The sequence below is a fragment of the Spermophilus citellus genome, assembly GCF_964194105.1.
Source record: "Spermophilus citellus genome assembly, chromosome: 1".
NCBI lineage: Eukaryota > Metazoa > Chordata > Mammalia > Rodentia > Sciuridae > Spermophilus > Spermophilus citellus.
Genome location: NC_138182.1, coordinates 134448881 through 134470801, shown reverse-complemented (window position 1 = coordinate 134470801; position 21921 = coordinate 134448881). Strand labels below are relative to the sequence as shown.

Genomic DNA, 21921 nt, shown 5'->3' with positions numbered 1-21921 from the left:
AAAAATGTGAGAATACATTAAAATACTGGTCAATTAAATTTTTGAGGAATTCTCTTTTCTTTACATTTTCCCCATTATTACACTGGATTAAAATCCCCACCTTGATCCAAGCAACTTGTGAAGAACTATCACTTCATGATGCCCCCATTTGATTAGCTCAGAGCACAATGTCTGTCAACCCCCACCCCCACCCCTGAGGTCTCTATCATAAGTGTACTGCACAAAGAGTCACTGAGTTCAACCTATTTCTGAATACTAATCCAAGAAAAGTCTCAGAGGAACCTCCTTCTTCCCTGGTCCTTCATTTGTTTTTCCATTTTTTTTTTTATTGGTGCATTCTAATTGTACATAATGTTGGAATTTGTTGTTACACAATTGTCCATGCAATCAGTACAATAATATAATTGGGCCAATATCATCCCCCTTTTCCCTTTCCTCCTCCCTTCCCACTCCCTGGTATTTTAGCATCTGCCAAGATGGAAGTATGGTGTGGAAATAACTCTTCAAAGAGAAACAATGACTTTTTCAACCAAAAGAATAAAATTTTAAAATGCCAACTTCATCCTTGAAACGGCTCTTTCAACATTATGAAAACTTTGACAGTCCACCAGTGACAACATCTCTCCTTCCAGGCTCTCTCCACAGAGGCCCAAACCTATCCACCTTTTATCCAAGATGAATGACTCAGGAAACACAGCTGAAGGCCAGCTATGTGCAAAGAAATCCAACTCTGGACCCCCTTCCCAGTGAAGGGTGACATGGCCACTACCTTGGGTACTCTTTTAAGACTTGGGAAAGTCTCTTCTGTTGAAAGAGGACCTGAGGCCATATTTTGCACTGTCCCATTCCTCTGAGCTCTCCAAAGTCAATCCTACAGGGCTCACGTGATTTTCATAAATCATTTAATATGGTGACCTGGTGGTAGGGAGACCCCCATATTACTGGTGCTCCATTCTATGCCCAGGGACACCTGAGATGCAAAAACTAGTGGCTTCCTTCAAGTATGGCTAGGTAGAAAGGTATATTTGAAAGCCACTCCAGGCCTTAGAAAATACAGATGACCATTATATTGACATGACAGATGGAGTGGGGTGATGGAAAAGCCAGGAACTTTAAAAATGCCCTGAATGAAATTCACACCCTGACTCTGCCAGGTGCTTCCAAGGTAAACTTCAACTTTTCTTGTCTATTAAACTGGCATAATAGGGTTTTTATCCCTAGATAATGATAACCTCTAACACATGGAAAGCATGGGATGGTGGCAATAATGATAACAATGACTTCCATGTAGTGCTGCTTCCCAGGAGCTCAGTACACTGCTAGGAGCTTCAAACATGCTTCCCACTTAATCCTCCTAAACAACCTCTGCTATTAACATAGAGAAATGAGAAGATAACCAGGAAAGTTAAATAACTGGCTCAAAGGTGAATCAATGTGAATTTAGACAGAGCGGCTCCAGAGCTGTTAAAAGTTCTAGTATTACTAAAACTATCATAGCTCTTAACCATCATGCTACTGGAGTTTTAGTCATAATAGAGGTGGTGCAGTAATGATATTAGTAGCAACTGTACCACTGATAGCAAATGTATGATAATAGCAACAGTACTATTAAGAGTAAATAAGGGTACCACTAAGAGATGATCAGTAGGATTATTTGCATAGCGGCAGAGTGGACATGATGTAGGGAGACATCAGTACCGTTCTCCCTCCACGGGGCCCCCTGCCTGCTTCCCTGAGGTTGGTAATATTTGCTGCCTGTGTGTGTTTAAGCCATTTGAGCCCAGACCCGACAGCCAGCTTCAAGTTGTGTTAGAAGGAGCTGTCAGCACACCCTCTAGCATCTTCGAGTCAGACAACTGCTAGCCACCAAGAGGGGGCCCATCTGGTGCCAAAATGGATTTTGAAAGACAGGCAAACAGGACACTAACTTTGCCAGAGAGAAACAGAATCAAGGGAGCAGGGGATCTTCTGCCTCAAAGATGAGCAGGGCAAGGCGCCTGTCAGCAGCCCATCGTTAGCACAAAAGCTATGCTGGGCACACACCAGATCCCCATTACCCGAGGCTGCCCCACCACTTGGCCTGCTGGCAGAATCCCCTGCCCACCCCCCTCCGAAGCGGATCACTTGCTGAAATTGAAGTCTTGACCATCTGTCGTGGGGAAGACACAGCCGTCAACTGGTGCCTGGGGCCTCACACAAGCCCTTATGTGGCAAAGACACACCGAAGGGCCAATTCTTTGGGGGGAAAGCCAGTCCTCCCCCAGGGAGAGCCTCAGTAATTCTCTCAAAGTTTTCCCCTAAGTAGAAGCCAAGTGTCTGACCCTTTCGAATCACACTTCCTTAAAGGAACTGAGAAGAGTCAGGAGGAGTTAAAAATATCCTCACGGAGAGACAGAGTTAGACAGGGCACACAAATTTGAGGGATGATTTATTGGGCTAAATGTATAAGGAGTTTAAAACCCAGGGGCACATGCATGTCTGCGGGCCTTCAGAGAGGATCTCAGATTCTGAAGGGGCTCTTAACAAGGTGGAGGTGACTGTAACTCAAAACCTCACTTTTGTCTAAGGAATTGCTGCATTTTGTGTTGTCGGTGTGTTTGATAAAGTGTTGTCAGGAGAAAGAGTGTGACCTCTTCACCCCAATGGTGGAAAACTGACCCACAGTGGGATGAAGACCTTACTGACCCTGTAGAGTTCCAAGGAGTTTCAGAAACTCCAGGACACACAGCCCCACTGGGATCAAACTACTTTTAAATTCAGATGTTCTTTTTGAGGGGCTCCAGGGGTAGTTTGCAAGAAAACCAATACTTTTTGTTAACTTTTGATACACGTAACATCATCCTCTGTGCAGTGTGTTATTATTCAAAGAATCTAAATCCCCAGCATCTCACTGAATCCTCACAGAAGTCCTATCAATTAGGCATGCTGGGAATTAGCAGACCCATCTGAAAGGCAAGACAACAAAGACTCAACAAAACTGAGACACAGTCAAAAACTAATCTCCTAGATTACGAACAGGACTAGTCATGGTGTAAGTTTTCTGTGAATCATAGGACTTTCTAAGTGACCTTAACCAACACTTAGCCTAATCTCATTTTGCATGAGGAACATAGTGACCAGGGGATGGGACAGTGTTCACTAGTTCATAGTGGTTACAATAGGGAGAACAGTACTCCCCCATCCTGACCTCTAGTTTATGATCTTTTTCAGAGTGATGAGACCTTTTCAAAAGCCCATCCAACACAAGCTCAACACTTGAGCTCTTGAACTTTTCAGTGTGCTTCAATTAAGGAGAGTGACAATCATAAACCAAAAGTGACATTGTATTAAAAGTTGTGTTTAGGTTCATCAATCAGATGTAGGACATTAGTCCATCACTGAACTAAGTGATCCAGACACACAGATTGCAGAACAAAATTTCCTATTCGATGATATATTGGTACCACATTTTACCAGCCAACAGATGGTCAGTATTTAGCTTGAGCACTGTATGCTTGCTAGCTTCCATGCAACTAGTAAGGTACTGGAGAGCAAAAGGTAACTCTGGACTCCTTCAAAAGGAGAATTGATCAAATTCACCAGCAGGATCAGACTCATCATTATGATATATAAAATAACAACAACAACAAAAACCCACCTCTGTATACACAGTGTTTGGTTTGGGACCCAGACAGAATCTAGAACCTCCAGAAAGATAGAAATAGGAGCATTCTATAATAAGGACAACCATGGAGTGTGCTACAATAAGACAAATGGATATGTTTCATCAATTCCTTGAACCTCAGTGGCCTCAATAAAATGTGGCAATAACAGTAGCTCTCCCCTGGGACCACTGGGCAGCTCTCATTATGATCTCAGCTTGACTGCATAACAAATTGTGTGACTTGAGACAAATTATTTAATCTCTCTGTGCCTCACTTTTCTCATCTGTAAAATGGGGAAAAGAACAGAACTGACTTTTGAGAAGTTAGTGAGAATTTAAAAAAGATGCATAGTTGAGGATGATAATTGTTCCTGGTACAGAGGAAGCAACAATTCTTATCACCATTTATCCCTGGAAACTGCACACTGCTGAGCAGTCAGAGAGGCTGAGATTTCAGAGATGAGAAGTATGATTCTCTTTGTAAATGTTAAGGTTAAGAAAAGAAGCCAGGCCTCATGTACCTAGTGAGAACTACAGATTTTGCCGAACGACCTACAAAGAGAAAGAATCGCAATAACAACTACAGCAGCTTTACACATAAAGGAAAGAAGTAGGGGCTTAAATCATGGAGGACTCCAGCTAGTCAGAACTGAAGGGCACACACAGTAAAACTGTCCATTAGGCTCCAGCTTGTATGTCGTTAATTATTATGCAAAGCCCTGCAATGGATCCAGGCTGAGCAGGTTGAGATTTTACCTCCCCCAACCCACGTTCTAAAACATCACGTTTGGTTGTTTGCAGCAGCCCTCGTAATTGCCAGGCAGGAAAGAAAAAGCATCGGGGCACCCCCACCAAGATATAAAACCCCCATTTGCAATCTTAAGACTCCCCGAAAGTTCCCTGACTTATGCCTGCAGATGGTTATGTGGCAGATGATCCTTCTCAAAGATATTCAGGACACGGAGGCACACTCTGGCCCGATGCAGGAAACAGCTGTGTGGCAACAACTGTGGGTCCCTTCTGGGTGAAGTTCAAGCTATTCACACACACACACACACACACACACCCGCGGGTGAGAGGAAAACGTCTCAGGACTAAGGGGACCTCTGCAGGAGCCTTTCTGTAGGCTGCGCCACCGCCTTGGCCGTGACAAAGCACAGCACAGCTTCATTCCCTGGTCAAGCCTACAGGCCACAGCAACCAAGAGGTCTTTCCATGAGTATAAGGAATCTTCCCAATTGAACGTATTTAACCAGAATGCACCTATCGCCTCTCCTACCCAGTCCACCACAGCTGCCAGGGACGGTCTCAGAAATGCCACCGCTTCGTCATGGAGGCCCTCAAAGAGGCAGAGCTCCATGAAGAGGCAGGCAGGAGTCCTTTGCCACTACCAAGAAAAATAGTTAGAAAGGCCAAACAGCTAGAAAGAGAAAACACTATTTTCAATGTCAAAGAAAACTTTTTGGCTCCTAGGACACAGAAGGAGTCGGAGAGTACAGTTCATCCATGTGAAAATGATCCCCGGGAGTCTGCCAAAATCCCAGGGATGCCACCAGGGCGGGCTGAGGAGCGGGACCTGTGTAAGGACTGACCTCCTCTCCTTTTCTACACTGAAGTGCACTTCTGACAGGGACCTGGCCCCACAGTTCTGCTTACAAGGTGGGGAAGGGCAGGTGTTGGGGACCTTCTACTCAAATGAAGCAGAATCTGCCCGCAGAGGAAGGTACGATGATGGCAGGCTGTGGCTCTATCTTGGGGATCCCAGGGGAAGAGCATGTGGTTGCCCCTATTCTTGGCCACTGACTTCAAGAAGTCTACCTTTTCCCTTGGCCAAGGTCTCTCAGATCTTGGGCATTTCTGGAAAGTGTTCTCAGCCTGGAGGGATGAACACGATCAGCTTGAAAAGGATTCATTACCTCAGAGCTCAGAGTTTGGCCCTGTTGAGGGGACATAGTTAGTGGCAAGGGTTTAGAAGAGGAAAAAAAAAAAGGTGTTGGAATAGCAGAGAAGTTGACTAAAGAATTTAAAAATAGTTTTAAGGAAAAGGACCCATGCAAATAGTTCTCCTTATGCTAGAAGTCAAATCTGAAAATAGAGAAAAGGGTCAGGGTAGTGAGAGAAAACAGGAGGGAACAGGTAATCTGCAGACAGAGGGAAGTGAAGACATCGCAACTCCTAAGAAATGACACAAAGAAGGGAACTCAAAGTGAGGAAGATTTTTAACACTGACCACTGCTTACCTGGCCCACCTGATTTCCCTGGCAATGTCAGATTGGCCAGTAAGTGAGAAGGGATGAGACCTCCCATGCATCCTGAGCATCTCTGTGGCAGAGGAGGCATTGATCTTCAGGGAGAATCGCTAACAAATACTCCCCAGTGCCAAGGGTCTCTTGCCAGAATGCATTAAAGTCCACACTGGAGCTGGGCAGACATCTGAACTCGACCTGATAGTTTTATATGCACAGAAATGAGGCAGATCACAAAACCAAGCATTTGTCTGTCCTTCTTATGGCTTGGGACAGACCACAGACACATTTTTCTGAAACTAATTCCATTACCAGGAAGACAATCCACAAGGCAACACAGAGCAATGAGCTCCTGCAGACCCAGGGACAGGTTCTGAGCACATCTATCTGAGTTACTGGTACAAATTCTTTCCCTGACTGGAAAAGGTACAAGTGCAGGTGACAACTTTGCCTCAGTGACAATGTCCCACTCGACAAAGCCAAGCAGAAAGAGTAAGGCAGGAAAGACCTCGATGCCTTCACTCTGTGGTTATTACAGCAAACGTGAACTAGACCATGTATAAGCCCTGTTCTGAGCGTTAATTCATTTACTCCTCCCAACGGCTCTATGAGATTCTATTTCTACTAGGATTTTACACCTAATGCTACTGAAAGGTCGTGTGATTTGCCCAAACTGGTTAGAGCCAGGGTTTGAATGTAGACAGTTTGACTCCAAAGGATACATCCATTAAATACATTTCTTAGTTGATTGCATATATATATCATGATGGGGATATAGAGCAGTGACCGAAATTTGGCTATAGTAATCATCACCAGATTCATTAAAATTTAGAGCTGAAGCCAACATTAAAATTTCTGGCACTTTCACTGGGATAATCCCAATTATACACCTTAATATGTTTCCATCCGGCTAGACCACTCTCACTCTATTTGTAACCCTCAAATGCATTTTAGCTGTAATGAAGGACCAGCAGATGGGTCTGAAACCACAGCCAAACCAAATATGGAGAATGATGGCCAAAGCAAAACCAGGTGACCTAGGTCTCTTGGGAGGAGTCAGTGAACATCATCTCAAGGATTTAGTTAAACTATATTTAGTGCTGAGTCCCACAGTCACTACCTTTGAATGTCTTATGCAGACAGAAAGCCACAGGTTGAAAATAAAACACTTTTGTTATCCTTTTCAATATACACGTGTTGACAATTTTGAAACAGATTCGTTTAGAAATCTGATGTTCAAATTTCACTGTTCCCTTCTAAAGACTCAAAGGTTTCAATATTAATTTCCCCTGTGGAGGTGACGGATGCCATAGAAAGATCAAGAAGTTCAAGTGCACAGTAAATGAGGCACGGGGCTTTCCCCAGACTCTCAATTTACTATTCTTTCCAAGTCTTCATGAAAAATAAAGTTCATTGTCATTTATTTATCCACTGACTCAACCAACAAATCTTCCCAAAGAGCCCAACATGCTCCGAGACTCCCTTAATACCAATTGTATTAAGATCGCAATGACTTTAGTCCAAGTTTTTCTCCAAAAGAAAAATAAAAGAGAAGGAAGGTACTTAAATTCAAATTTCCAAGGCAACATTTGACTCTTAGAATGATAGAGTATTTGAATAACTGCCAATATTAATACTAATTAATATTTAAAATATTAATCTGTTGTGGGTGTTCTAGCAAGGGCAAGGCCAGTGAATTCATATCATTTGCTAAAATAAAGAATGCTAGAATAGGAGGAGGACTTAGGATGATCCAGTCAGGTATTCTTAACCTTGATGGTTGACATGGGGTCCTGGGGTCAATAATACACCCCAGGCACTTTGCCTTATACTTGTCACCTCCAAGCACCCTCCACCCATCCAGGTGTGGCAAAAATGCACTGTTCCATGGGCCCTTCCCAAATGTCCCAGCTAGAATTAATCACTTCCACCTTTGCTGTGACAGCACTTGTCCCACTTGTTCCTCACTCCAGGTTACTTGTGTAATCACCTGTTTGTCTATGACACTACAGCCCACGTGAGAGCCTCTCAGTTCCCACGGCACCTAGTACATCTGTGTACAGAAAGCACTGAAGAAAGAGCTGACTTAAATCAACTAAAAATATTAATGGCAGTTAACTTTGAATTATAGCATAAAGATTTTCTTTTCTTCTCATTTTCTTCTATATTTTCTGCATTGCTATAATAGTCATTGCTATAATGACAAAAAAAAAAAAAAAAACCCAGAACTTTGTTGTAAAACTTGGTCATCTTTCAGCACAGAACCTAGGAAATGTTGCTCCCATTTTGCAATGGGTAAGCTAAAAAACAAAGTCTCTGTGCTCTAAGATTTTCTATTTAATTCAAACAAGGTAAGTTAAGAGCTATCCATCTCACACTCTGTAAATGATAGATCACTTATTAGTTTCATCCATGCATAATTCATAAAAGAGCAGATTTCACACCACTGATGTCCTTAATGTCCTACTTCAAACTTTTTCAACATCAAAGTTTAACATATTTTCTCCAACTTAAACCTATTATTGTTCTTAAAGCACTTGCATATAACCCAAAGAGATAAAAGGCCAACTATCTAATAGGAATGAATATGCCTCTGCAAAATTTTACTGGCCATTTTGTTGACTTATTTCAAATCCACTAGCTAAAACTCTTAATGGCTTGCTATTTCGTCATTCATCCTCCTTCCTTAGGTCATTCATTTATTCACTCAGTCAGACCTTCTTTCAATAAATATTTACTAAGCACTGACTATATCCAAACAAGCGCATGCAGAGGACAGCCGGTGCCTGCTCTGTACAAGCTCACTAACGTACGGTGTCCTCAGATCATCTTCATCAAAATTTCCTGGGAAATTTGCTCTGACAGAGACAGAATAGGAGACAAGGCTTTCAAGCAATTCTGGTGCATGTTCAAGCTTGAGAACTAATAGTTAATTGATTTCAAATAAATCAACAATAATGTCAGTCCCATGTGATAAGTGAAATGATGGAGTTTTACAAAAGCAAGAGTAAACTATAGAAAAGGGGTGCACCTCTCATCACGGATCACTGAAATTTAGCACAAAAACTTACATCAAATCACTCCTGAGTAAAAAGATAAAATGAATTTCCCTTACCCATCCCTTCACATCACTAAGAAAGAAAAGGGGATCCAAGCTTGCCTGTGAAGGCTGATATTTCACCAATTTTTGCTTCAAGGGGGAAAGAAAGAAAACTCACTTTTCTACAAAGACAAAGGGGGGAGGGAGAGATGGAGGGAAGGAAGAAAGGGGAAAAGAAGAGGAATTAGGTGAGAAAGCTTTTCCTTAGAAAAAGGGTACAGAATCGAAGGATGAAAATTATTTTAAATCATTATCACCCTCTAAAAAATCCCACCCTATGTGTCTATTCACTTTTCCTGACACACATTCTCTGGTCCCTACCTCAGCCTCTCTCTCCATGTGCTGCCTGTATCACACAGGCTCACACAATATGGGAATGATGAATTTAATTTAAGCAATGGCTTCCATCGAAAAATATCACTGTACCCCAACACATCACACAAGCTGAGTTCAGATAAAAACAAGTGACTCCTTAATTTGGATTTAAAGCTCAGGACCAGACTTCAAATAAAAATAACCAGCGAACATTGTGCCCACAGAGCACTGGCAATAATCTCATGAGCTCCCAATTATTCCAGTTCATATTATGGACGATCCAATAAGTCTGTATGTTCTAGTCCATAAAAATATAAGAAGAAATTTATCATTTGAAATCAGAATGCAAAATAGAGCCTGACACTTTATTAGCCACTATTTCTCATGATATCATAAGGATGCTGATGGAAAATGAAACTCAAGCCATATAATAGATGAACAATGACACCATTTAGTCTTCAGAGGGTACTTTGTAGCTCACAGGTCATTCCCTTGCCCTCCCCACAACTTGTCACTCTTGAACAGCCTCAGTTTGAACCAGAAACATGGGAAACAAAGCTCCAAAAAAAGGTTTTACTTTATTGCAAAAAAAATGGTCCATCATTTAATAAAATAAAGAATGCTAGAATATCAGGAAGACTTAGAAATATCTAGTCCACGTATTCTTAGCCTAGAGTCCATGGATGGTCAACATGGTGTCCTTGAACCCTCCAACAATGCATGCAAATTTGTGCACACATGTTTTTCTGTGGGATGTCTTCAAGGGTTTCACAAGTCTGTGGAAAGAATTCATGAATTGACTGCCCAGAATCTTTGATCTCCTACTTTGGTAACAGTTCTCCATTCTCTTTTTGGAACTTTTCTCTCACTCAAGAATCCTTGCATTTCAGTGGCATGGACCTATGCCACACTTGGACCAGAGAGGTACACTGGGTCAAGGTATCACATGCCCCAGTGAAATGATTGCTTTAGAGATGGGCAAGTGTCCCAAATTCAGTCAACCAGGCCCAGTCTGAGCTAGTCACAGGACCTCTGTTTGAGTAGCTTAAAAAGAGATGAGTTTCCTTCTATTGGAGTTGAACTGGAAAGAAGAGAGGCTTAATTGCTGGGAAATTCAATATATTAGAGAGGAATCCATAATAGAATATAACCCGTCCATATCCCAGGGCCATCAGAGAGCAAGTAAACACTGAGAGAGGGGGAAGAGGGGTGGAAGGGAGAGGTCACATCCTACAATGCTCTTCAAGAAAGTTGGGTTGAGATGGAGAAGAGGACAAAATGATTACACTGAGAATGCAGCAGGAGAAGAGAGGGTCTCAAGAAATACACATGTGAAAAAGCAAGATTACCCACAAAAATTCTGGCAACTTTCCTACTTGACAACTTCAATGTCCTATGGCCTCCTCTCAGGTCATAATCTCATATTCAGTATACCTTATCTAAAATATTTAGGACAAGAATTATTTTAGATTTTAGATTTTTTCAGATTTTGGAATATTTACATATACATATATACATAATGAAGTGTTTCAAAAATAAGACCTAAATCTAAACAAAAAACCATTTACATTTCATAAACAACTTATCAGCCTGAAAGAAATGGCTTTTTTCATAGTTGCTGTTTTTGGTTTTTTGCTTTTTAGTTTAATAGCTTTACCATTGAGCTACATCCCAGTCCTTTTCAACTTTTTTTTTTTTTTTTTTTTTTTTTTTTTTTTTTACTTTGAGGCAGATTCTTGGTAAGGTGCTTAGCATCTTGCTAAATTGCTGAGGTTGTTCTCGAACTTGCATTACTCCTGCCTCAATTTCCCAAGTTGCTGGGATCACAGGTGAATGCCACCATGCCTGGCCTAGGTAATTTGATACAATACTTTTAGTGCATCTGTGTGTTGACTGCAACCCATAACCTGAGGTCATATATGGAATCCTGAACTTCTGGCATCATGTTGGTGCTCAAAAAGTTTCAGGTGCTGAAGCATTTCAGGGATTTTCAGACTAGGGATGCTCAACCTGTACACATTCACTCATATACACATTCTTGAATATATTTTTTCATAGAAAATTTACTCCATACTTTCAATATAGTAGAATTTTTTTAATGTAGGTGTCTTAAACTCGGTTCCTACTGAGCCCAGGAAGATAACACCAATGATTGAGTTAAGCTGCACATAGAACCACAGGCATTACTGAGAACTTAGGAACTGAAGAGTAACTTTTCATGGACAAGAACAACTCAGCTCTACTCCAGCCAGCTGACTCCCTGGGGCAACATGGGCCGAGCTGCCAGACCTTCCCATCAGAAGAGAAGCTAGGAATACATGTTGCAAAGTATGAAGTTTGCTGGTTTCCCAAACAACATAAGGGCCAGACAAAATAAATCTGGGAGAGGGATCCGAGTTTGCATCTCCTGTTCTAAATATGGTGCTCAGAGTGGCAGCAAACCACTGATCTGCAGGGCTAGGACAGGGCCTCTCTGCACCACTTTTAAATTAAAAAGTAACAAAAGAAGGACCCCTATGGCTCCACTAAATAGGATCCTCTAATTTAAAAAAAGGAAAAAAAAAACATTAGTTCTTGCTCCTGAAATAATAAAATGTCTTTTGGGTTTATTTTGTTATTTTTAAGCATCCCGTCACTTGAACCCCAGGTGTCAACCTTGCATTGCTCCCAGACCTGTGGCAGCTGATGTGTTGGGTGAAGGGAAAAGTTGGGCAAAGCATCTGGTCCCAGAGGCAAAAGTGACGGTGCACATTTACCAGCATGAAGCCCTCCAGAGACAGCAAATAGAGGCTCAGGGAGAACCTCCAATACCCACCTGTTCACAGCTGGATTTCCCAGGGCACTTAATTCAATCAGAAGCTGTAAGTTTTAGGAGCATTTTACAACCAATTAACCATGTAGGAAACAAAACATCTGACTCAATGCCTTTCTCCCTGCTACTAAGCAGACTGTGGCCTCAAAAGCCAGCCATTTGGAACCCCAAGTGCAAGAAGATATCCAGCCCTAGCACAAGCAAGTTTTATCCTTTTTCCATTGGCATGAGAATGACTCCCATTTCCATACAGAACCCCCAATTCACTGAGCGTGTGCCAGGCACTGGACCCTTATAGGAATCACTCCAATGAGCCCTTATCACTGCCCCATAGTTAGGATCTATTAATATCTCCATTTCATAGATGAATATAGTGAGATGAGAGAAACTCACAAAAGAGCCCAAGGTCACATACACTAGAAGTGGAAGAATCAGGATCAAGCCCAGGTCACAGCTCATCATAGAAATCAAAATCTCAATCTAGAGCTCACTCCTGACACTTGGATTGAGCTCAAAGTAAAACCGTGTGATAAGAAGGGACTTCTGGTATATGCAGGGATAAACCTCCTTGTACAGAAAACAGGTATTTGTACTTTAGCTAAGCTATTGTCCATAATTCATCACTAAGTCACTAATAATTTTTGAAGGCTATAATTTTTTTTAATTATGCTTCACTTAAATTATTTTATTTGTTTGATCTTCACAAAACTCCTTAAAGAAAGTGCAAAGGCTGAATGAAGTCAGTCCCATTTGATGGATGAGTCCAGTGAAGCTCTGAAAGGTCAGGTGACAAGGTCACAGCTACCCAGCTGATTAGTGGCAACTCTGCTCCTGATTCCTGAGCACATCTGCCATCCATTGGTGGCTACTCTTTATCTCTATGAACATGTCAACGTCTTCCCCACCTCTGGGCTCTGGAGGGCTCTGGTTCTAGTTATTTCCCATCCTTCACATCTCCCTTAGCTGGTATCTCCCCAGGGATGCCCTCCTGCCTCCCACATCCACGTTCTCCCCCTTGGTCTCCATCACTGACATTCTCACCCATCTCTAGTACAGTGCTTGGCATTTGCCAGTCAAATATTTACTGAACAAGTGAATAACTTAATGAAAGCTTGATGGTTCAAGATTTTCTGAATTTTCTGACTTTGAATGGTGACAACAGGGCTTTCTCCCCTAGCACTTCTGGTCAACTCCTTCATAGAGTAACTCATAAAAATAAACCCTGTCCCAGCAACACATAAGAAGGCACCCACTGAAATGAGACCATGGTGGTACATTCCCCTACCCTGCCCCAAACACACAAACTTGTTCTTTAATGTCTTTCTTATAGACTCAAGGCTGGATTCTTTTCAGGCAGACCCATACAACATAGCAGCAATAAATAAAATACTTATAACCGGGTGTGGTGGCACACACCTATATAATCTCAGTGACTCAGGAGCTAAGACAGGAGGATTGAAAGTTTGAGCCCAATTTTAGCAACTTAGCAAAACACACACACACACACACACACACACACACAAATAAATAAATAAATAAATAAATAAATAAATAAATAAATAAACAAACAAACAAACAAAGGATGTAGCTCATTGACAGAGTACCTGCCTCTCTTGGGTTCAATCCCTAGTACCATATGCAATAAAATGTGTATCAATAAATAGTTTTTCTTCTTAGAACAAATTAGAGTCTTCAAAGTTAAGCAGGAAAGAAGCAACAGATGGATGTGAAAAGCTAAATGGATTTCCTGATTCTTCTTCCTGAGTTCTCTCCTCTCCCTCTGGGGACCTCCTGCTGATGGCCACCTTGTGTAAGGGAGAGTCTTCTGACTGATTCTGGGAGCCTCCCTCCCCAATTTCTAAGCCACCAGACATGGTGGGAAAGCACTGCATCTCCTTGAACGAGACAGTGCGTACCTCTGAACCAAGCAAACCAAGCAATCTACTTTCGGAACCCATTTCCATGAACCCTTGGAGGACCTTGAGTGCTATTTTTAATAAAGAAGACTCTTCCCTTGTAAAGATAATAATGTTGACAAAGTGCTCCCAAAGTGAGCAGTCTGGGGAAATATGGGATTTCACCAGTTTTCCCTTGAACTATGAGATTAAGTTTGTCTGAAGTAATGATGATCCTAGCCAAGAGCACTTGGTGTACCAACTTCCTCCTGATGATATTGGAATTTTCTTTTTTTTTTTTTTGAAGGATTGCTCTAAAGTAGCCTTACAGAATTCTTTGCCAAAGTGCTAGGCTTTAGAAAAATAATAATGAGAAAAAGCATAGCTAATGCTTATTGAGTGGTTACTATGTGCCAAGTGCTAGGCTTAATGCTTACTCTATTTTAATTCTCATGGCAGCCCTACGCTCCCCCATCCACTCACCCACCCTCCACTTCTGCACAGGTTCTCCAGATTAAAGAACAGCTGAATCATAGTCTAAGAAACTCCCCTACCCACAAAGAGCTTAGGGAAGTGATAAGCAAACTTTGAATGCAGAGTATCGCTAGATAGCCTGCTATCCAAAGGACTAGAGAACTGGATTCTCTGAGAACATGGGTTCTCTTTACCACTGGAAGGTACAGCCATGAACACGCACTTAACAGATAGCTTACTTCTCTGTCTTTAGTCACTGTGTGGTAAAATCTGCACATAGCCCTGTGCATTTTAAAAATTAAAACAAAATGCAAACTTCCTTCTGTCCCAGAAGCAATCAACCCTTTTCTTTGTGATCTGGACCAAACCCACCACCTTCACTGTCCCACTGTGCCTGGGAGCTCTGTGGCAGCCATACCGGGCCTCTCCTTCTCGCCCTGTACATCTTCTCTGCTGTGCCAATTCGACAACTTTGTGCAATCTGTGGCTCTCTCTCCTAGCACACTTTCTCTTTGCCTCTCCCTTCTCTTCTCATCTGAAAAAGGACTTGTCAATAAATATTACATACCCCAGGGCACATCCCTGACGCTCCCAAACAAATATCCCCAAACTCCCTCCTCTGTGCATCCACCACAATGAATATGCTGCAAAAAAAAACTCAAGGCTGATATCTCCATTGCCCCTAAAAACAAATTCCTGCTCATACACTCTCATAGGTTTTTGTCAAAGTCCCAAACACCAACGTTTCACCAACATTCCAAGGATATTCTTTTTAGTGCTATTAAGTTCTGGACTAGAATCCTGCACCAAGCTATTTATACTCTTTGAATTGCTCACATTTCTTCTCTCACAAACTAAACCGAGGAATAAGCTTAAGTGCTTTGGAGCCTCAGATAAGATGATCCATTCACCAACCATTTTATGACGATGTCAGGCAGCAGTTCTCTCTACCAAACACGAAGAGGGGGGGGAAATCCACTTAACACTGATTTCTTCCTTTTTGCTAGAAAGCTTTATAAGTTGCTTCTTGGTCTCACCTAGTGGAAGGGTCACTACTTTAGCTGGGATTGTGACAAGCCTCTCCAGAATTAGAGTACTTTATTATCACATTAGTATGGGGAAAAGTCACATAATTAACAGAATTTATCCTCATTTACTCTGTAAAGGCACTAATATTCCATCTCTCTGCCTCTGTTTAATTACTTGCCTGAACACAACTTTTTTTTTTCTTTTTCCCCAAGCTGACCCTTCACAGGCTCATCTACGGAAATGTGTTAAAACTTCTTTTCCCCTTCCACTCCATTTAAGTTGTTAGACTGTGTTCATTTGAATAAGCATACAAGGTGCACGAGGGTCTGTCATAGTTCACACAATGCCTTTGAATTAGCAGCCGTGACGGTGTCGTGCCTTAGCTGGAGATCCTCTGTTCCTCGTAAGTGATGACAGCCACCAGAATTACTGTTAATTGTAATGTGACACTGGCACTTCACCGGCTGCATCTAGTGGTAAACTAGCATTAGTTCAGGTACAGGAGAAATTCAGAAAGCGAAACACCGGGGCGCTTCAAAAATAGCAGCAGCCCTACTGTCACAAGCTACCTCCTCAGGTGCTGCTTCTGCACACATGCATGCCCAAGACGATGGCAGGACAAGACACACACACACACACACACACACACACACACACACACCACGTCAAAATAAAGCCACTGTAAGATAGCAATGTCATCATTAGGTGACAGGTCTTGAAAGTGTCAGGTTTGCTCACTCTTTTAGACTGCATTGTGGTTTTTGTTGTTGTTGTTGTTGTTTTGTTTTGTTTTTTACTTTAGGTAGTAAAGTTCAAAGGTCAAAACACTAAGGCTTAACTGACAAACATTTAGCAGAGGATAAATCTGTGCTCTCCTTTTTCTGAAATGCAGCTTTGTTTTAAGTTCGCTTCTATGTTTCATGTTGAGAGAACCCACAGCATGACCAGGAAGAGGGGCTGAGAAGAAAGGAAGTGCCTTTGGCTGGAACACACCTGTGGGTCTTGAAGTACCTGGTTCCCTTCTAAAGGAAGGCAAATTCCTCCTGGTGAGGCCAGGGCTGGGGATGGGTTGGTGGCAATGCGACAGTGGGTAAAATGGGCAGCTGTTCAGGTTCCTTAGTCCCTGACCTTCAGCAGAGGGCACGGGAGGTCTTTTGGGACACAGGGATGGTCTCAGAGATGTTTCACACTTGCCATTTCTCTTGCTTTTCTTTTCTTTCTTTTTTTTTTTTAATCAATGGGAGAATTAGCTCCACTCTGTTTTTGCTACAAGAGCTGCATCTCAATTGGGATGTGAAAAAATAGCAGATGTCTGTGTCATCTAAGGGACCTACAGCAAACGTGTCCCCAGTTGGTACACCTGTGGGCCTGTGTATATTACCTGGAAATATAAGTGGAAAATAAGTGCCTTCTCTGACTTCCAAATTTAGCCTAATTGTTCTTTTCTACAGTGCCTTCCTCTGCCTCTCAAAATCCCTCTATCTTCCCTCTATCTTCTAGTCAAGGTTCTTTTAGACTGCCAAGATTTTCCTAAGGTGCTGAAGGTCTGTGAGTGTCTTCTTACGGTATTTACCAAGGTCATTTTATATTTAGGGTGTCTGTGCATGAATCCGATTGCTTCACTTGGCTGTGAACACCTAGAGGGATTACAGGGGTTGAGGCTCTGCCTGACTGCAGCAACCGCACTTGGGGTCACTCCTGGCTAAAAGTGAGTGACTAATTCACTTTTTCATTTAAAGCATCATTTCACTTAACCTTCAATCAAACACCTCGTTGTTCCCTGAACGTTTGACATTTCCCACTCCCAGGTCTCTCCATATACTGTGTCTTCTGCTCAGAATATCATCTATCTACTAGAAGGAGGTCAAGTCTGTTCTTCAAGACCAAATCCAAAGCCACCTTGATGGCATTGGCCAAAACAGCACTAGACTCCCGCAGCTTTGATTCTACCTCGATCATCTTTTCCAACCTTATTACAACTTACTGGCATTTACGTTTCTTATCTGGCTATTTACACTCCAGGCGTCTAAGAGGAGGGAGCTTAGTTTATATAATTCTGTTTCCTGCTCAGAGCTTGGTGGAGAGTCTTGTTTGTTCTTCACGTGTGGTGAATGAATGGACATTGACTGGATACTTTGAAATTTCCAGAGAAATAAGACAACTGTTAATGGGCAAACTTCTATGGGATGGCCCATAAACTTCATCTGTGGCCACCACTAATGCTGAAACCAACATAAATTACATGGCTGTTGTTCTTTTTATTAAAAGTACCATTTTTGAGTGCTCACTATGAACAAAGTAATTTGCTAAGCACTTTACTAACATCTCATTTGATCCTCACAGCACCCTAAGGTGGCACCTACCAAGATAAGCACTATTCATAGTCCATTTAACAAAAGTCATAAATCTAGTACATGAGAAATTCTGCATTCAAGTCCAGGTCCAAGGCCAAAATCCAAGTGCTTGTTCATGACACTGTTTAAATCCAGCTTACCATGACCCAGAAGGTATTCAGGATGTTTGTGAAGGATGGCTTTTCCCCTGCCCTCCTACTCCACCTGACTCTCAAACACACGATTGAAGATCTGGAGTATGAAAGCCCCCCCGCCCCAGTCCATCACCACGGTGTGGAAAGGAGCCACTCTCTTGGTTTTCATTGGCAATGAACTTGACTATCACCTGGGCATAGTTCTGTTCAATGGAACTGAGCTTTTTCAACTTAAAGGGACAAGAAAACTCTCTAAGCCTCTTGTCTCCCCCACTGCCTGGATCTTCCCAGCCCATGTGATCAGCTTGAACTTTAAAGAGGTGTTACTTAAGGCTCTGCATAGTAACAGGTGCCATTTTTGACTGCCTTGTCTTTCCTTCAGTTCCCGTGCTTTCTGCATTTCCATGGTACGTGTGTCTCAGGGCACAAACACCGCAGGACCCTGGCATCATCATCATCATCATTACCTAAATCTCCAATGCCCTGCAGAGGTCAGCGCGAGGCCTCTCACCTCCAGCTGTTCCACCATGTCAGTGTCTCTGGGCGAGCAAGACACACATTCCAGAGCTGGGTGGATTAACCTCCAAGATGACACTCAGTTTTAGCTTTAGCCTCCCTAAATCCTCAACAAAAACTTTTACAGCCAGATCTGATTTAGGACCTTAACTGTAAATCTCCTCTCTTCTCAGGCACTCACTAAAGGGATGAGGAGAATCAATTCAGACCTTTTCTCGCCACTTGTGCCCCATATCCCCTGGAGGTTTCAAGGTGATGGGTAAGAACTTTTGTCATCAGAAGCCTCGCTCAAAGACAGGCTTAAAAAAGAGAGAGAGAGAGAGAGAGAGAGAGAGAGAGAGAGAGAGAGAGAGCAAAAGTAGAAAGTGGAGAGAAACATTATTAATGTCTTCAATCACACAAGAAGCACAGAATATAAAACACGAGGATGGGAATTTAAAGCTATTTGAAGCGAAATCATTCATTTATAGAAATGAAGCCAACCTTCTGACTGGAATGTTTAAAACAACAGCCACCAAACTTATACTCAATTCATACGGCCTTGTTGATGGGCGACTGAGCCCTGCCTGCCGTGAGAACACAGCTGCTCCTCACTCCAGTGAGGATCTGCAGGGGGATTTTCAAAAGTAAATAAATGGCCACAAAGAACAAAAAAAAAAAAAAAAAAAAAAAAGATCAGTGAAGAATTGAGTCTCTGAAGAACATCCCTGACAAAATAAAACCCCATGTTTATGTACACTCCCTCCACCAGCCTGAGCAAGAAATCTTCCCTGCAACTTAAAACCAACAGGACAGGAGTTGAGAGAAATGTCCGGAATTAGCTTAGTCAAATGCTGCCTTAAATAAATGCCCCTCTGGTGCTAAACGAGCTCCTACAGCCAAAGCCCTTTCATTTGGCTTTAGTGAGTCCCAATTTATTTATTTTTTCTTTAATTTTTATTGTTGGTTGTTCAATTTATTTTTATTTTATTTTATTTTGCTATCACATCTCACATCTTCTCTTTGGTTATACAGCATCTTAACTAGAGAGACACTGCTATAAAATTCCGAGTGGAATTAAAATAATGTCTAGACTTTTTTCCTGATTATACAGGTTGATTTACTGTTTTAAAATCTAAAAATTCAAAATAATAGATAAATAAGAAAATACCTGTGTCCCATTTCTTCCCAGTCTGTCTCTTTACCTATATGCAATTTTATAACCATATGCAGATTCTACATCTTTTTAATGTTATCAAGTAATCTTTAAAATGTGATTTTTTTTATTCCATAACATTCCATCATATAGAGTAGATAATCAACCAATTTACTATTGTTGATTACAAATAGTCACTGACAACGAGAATTGGGTCAAAGTAACATTATGTTGGGGAGTGAGTATAAATTTGTGTCCTCTGAAAATGCTGGTAAAGGTCAAGGGAATTTGAGATTCAGCCAAACTAGGTTGAGAAAACTTTAGAAAGTAGCCCTTGCTAGGTCACCGAGAGCCCTGGGAGTCCCCAGACACTGGCTCTCAGCTATGAGCAGACATCCTGGCTTACTAGAAGGAACCACAGGCTGGGCTGTATGCAAAACCAAGTGATATAAATGAAAAACATCCATAGATTTATACTATGTGCCATCTTCTTGATTTTTTTTTTTTTTTGGTAAAATGAGGTATATCATCTGCAGCAATAAATAAAAGCTGTGTGAAGTCCCATAAGTATAATTGCAACTTTTTCTTTCCTGCATTGTAAACACTTAACATAAGTGATACCAAAGTCTCATGGGAATACCCATGAACCCAGAGTTGAATGACAGCAGGTGTAGCAAACTCCCACAGAGTTACTGATGAAGCAGATCAAACCTACTAACTCAGGGCTACCTCAGATAGAAAGAGTACTGGGCTGCCCATGAGGTCTTTTAAAATCTCAAACACTCTCTTAGGTGCAAGAGGAACTGCTTTAACAATGAGCTGCTCACAGGCTGAAAGAATGAGTGAGAAATACAGGAGCTATTTCATGTAGCCTTCCACCCACAGAAGGGATCCCTTCCCCAGTGGCAATTGGTCACTCTGGCACCTCTAAGCCTGTCCTGCAAGCTGGAATACAGAAAATAAGAAATCTTCTTCTGTGCACCTGCCATTCTAGTGCAGAAGAAAAACAAAACACAAGTTAGAAAAAAAAAAAGTATTCACAAGTAACAAGATAATGTTAAGTACAGAATCAAGGTATTAAAAGAGAAAAGATGGCAGGTGCAAAGTCATGGCTGCTTGAAAAGGGAGAACTTTAACGAGAGTGATCAGAAAAGGTCCTGCAAATCTTGATCTTGAAAATAACTTCTGGGCTAAGACCCAAGGGCAAGAAGGCATCATCCATGCCAAAATCCAGAAGGGCTTTCCAGCTAGTGCAAAGGCCGGTGTGTTTAGGGCACAGTATGATGTGAAGTGAGTCCCCAGGGAGGCAAGGTCGTTCTGGCTGCACAGAAACAGCCCTCCCCACCCTACACTGGGGGTGGGGGGTGCATCCTTTCTGTCCTTGCTGGGGAAGTTCTGCTAGGAAGCTCCTTCTCTTGAGAACTGAATCCTGCCCCCTTGTCATTCTGCTTCAGAAATCCAGGTTTTGTGCCTGGGCCCAGAAAGCAACATATCCCCTTCTTCCCCAAGATAATCCATCTATACTGCGGCCAGATTCTCTTCCTCTGCTCTTTTCAGCATTCTTTATTCTTCTACCACCTTCGGAACAAGATGTCCAAACCCTTCACCATCCTGGTCACCCTTTCCACAGGCTCTCTAATTAGACAACAAGCAGGCCCTCAAAATGACAGAGGCAGTAAAGCAGGTTGGTTCAGATATGAAGTTGATGAAACCTGGTTCCAATCCCAGCTCTGTCACTCATCAGCTGTGTGATGTTCAGCAAGTCACTCAGCCATTCTAAGCCTCCACTTCCTCATCTGGGAAAAGGCAATCATAATACCTACCTGGGAAGATTATCGTGAGTATTAAGTAAGAGAATATGTGTAAAGTCCAAAGAGTCATGGATGTCATAAGCTATATCTATTCATATAGAAGTTAAAGATAAATTTGTGTTGTGTTTATAGTGAGGCTGCCGGGGGAATGGGTTAGGGGTTAACAGCCATGTAAATTTACGTTGGACCTCTTACTGCTTAGGTCCTTTGCATACCTATAGTAGCCCTAAACTGATCACAGTGACAGAGAAAGATCAATAAAGACTTAAACCATGAAACTGGGCTACATCTGGGCTCCAGTTATATAGGAAGCACACACATGACCCTATCACTCAAGACAATACTACACAAAGAAAGCAATGTGGTGATCACACTCCTGGGGAAAAGAGAAGGGTTGTGTCAATTTCTTCAGCTCTCCAGTAGTGAATGCATCAGTCCTCCACAAGCGTGGATAAGA

The 21921-nt window shown here is 42.0% G+C and overlaps 1 protein-coding gene across 8 annotated transcripts in view; it reads right to left on the bottom strand.

Moving 5' to 3' along the window:
* The window catches only part of EBF1 (EBF transcription factor 1), a 396117-nt gene that overhangs the window by 150049 nt on the left and 224147 nt on the right, over positions 1-21921 (bottom strand). The window lies entirely within an intron of this gene.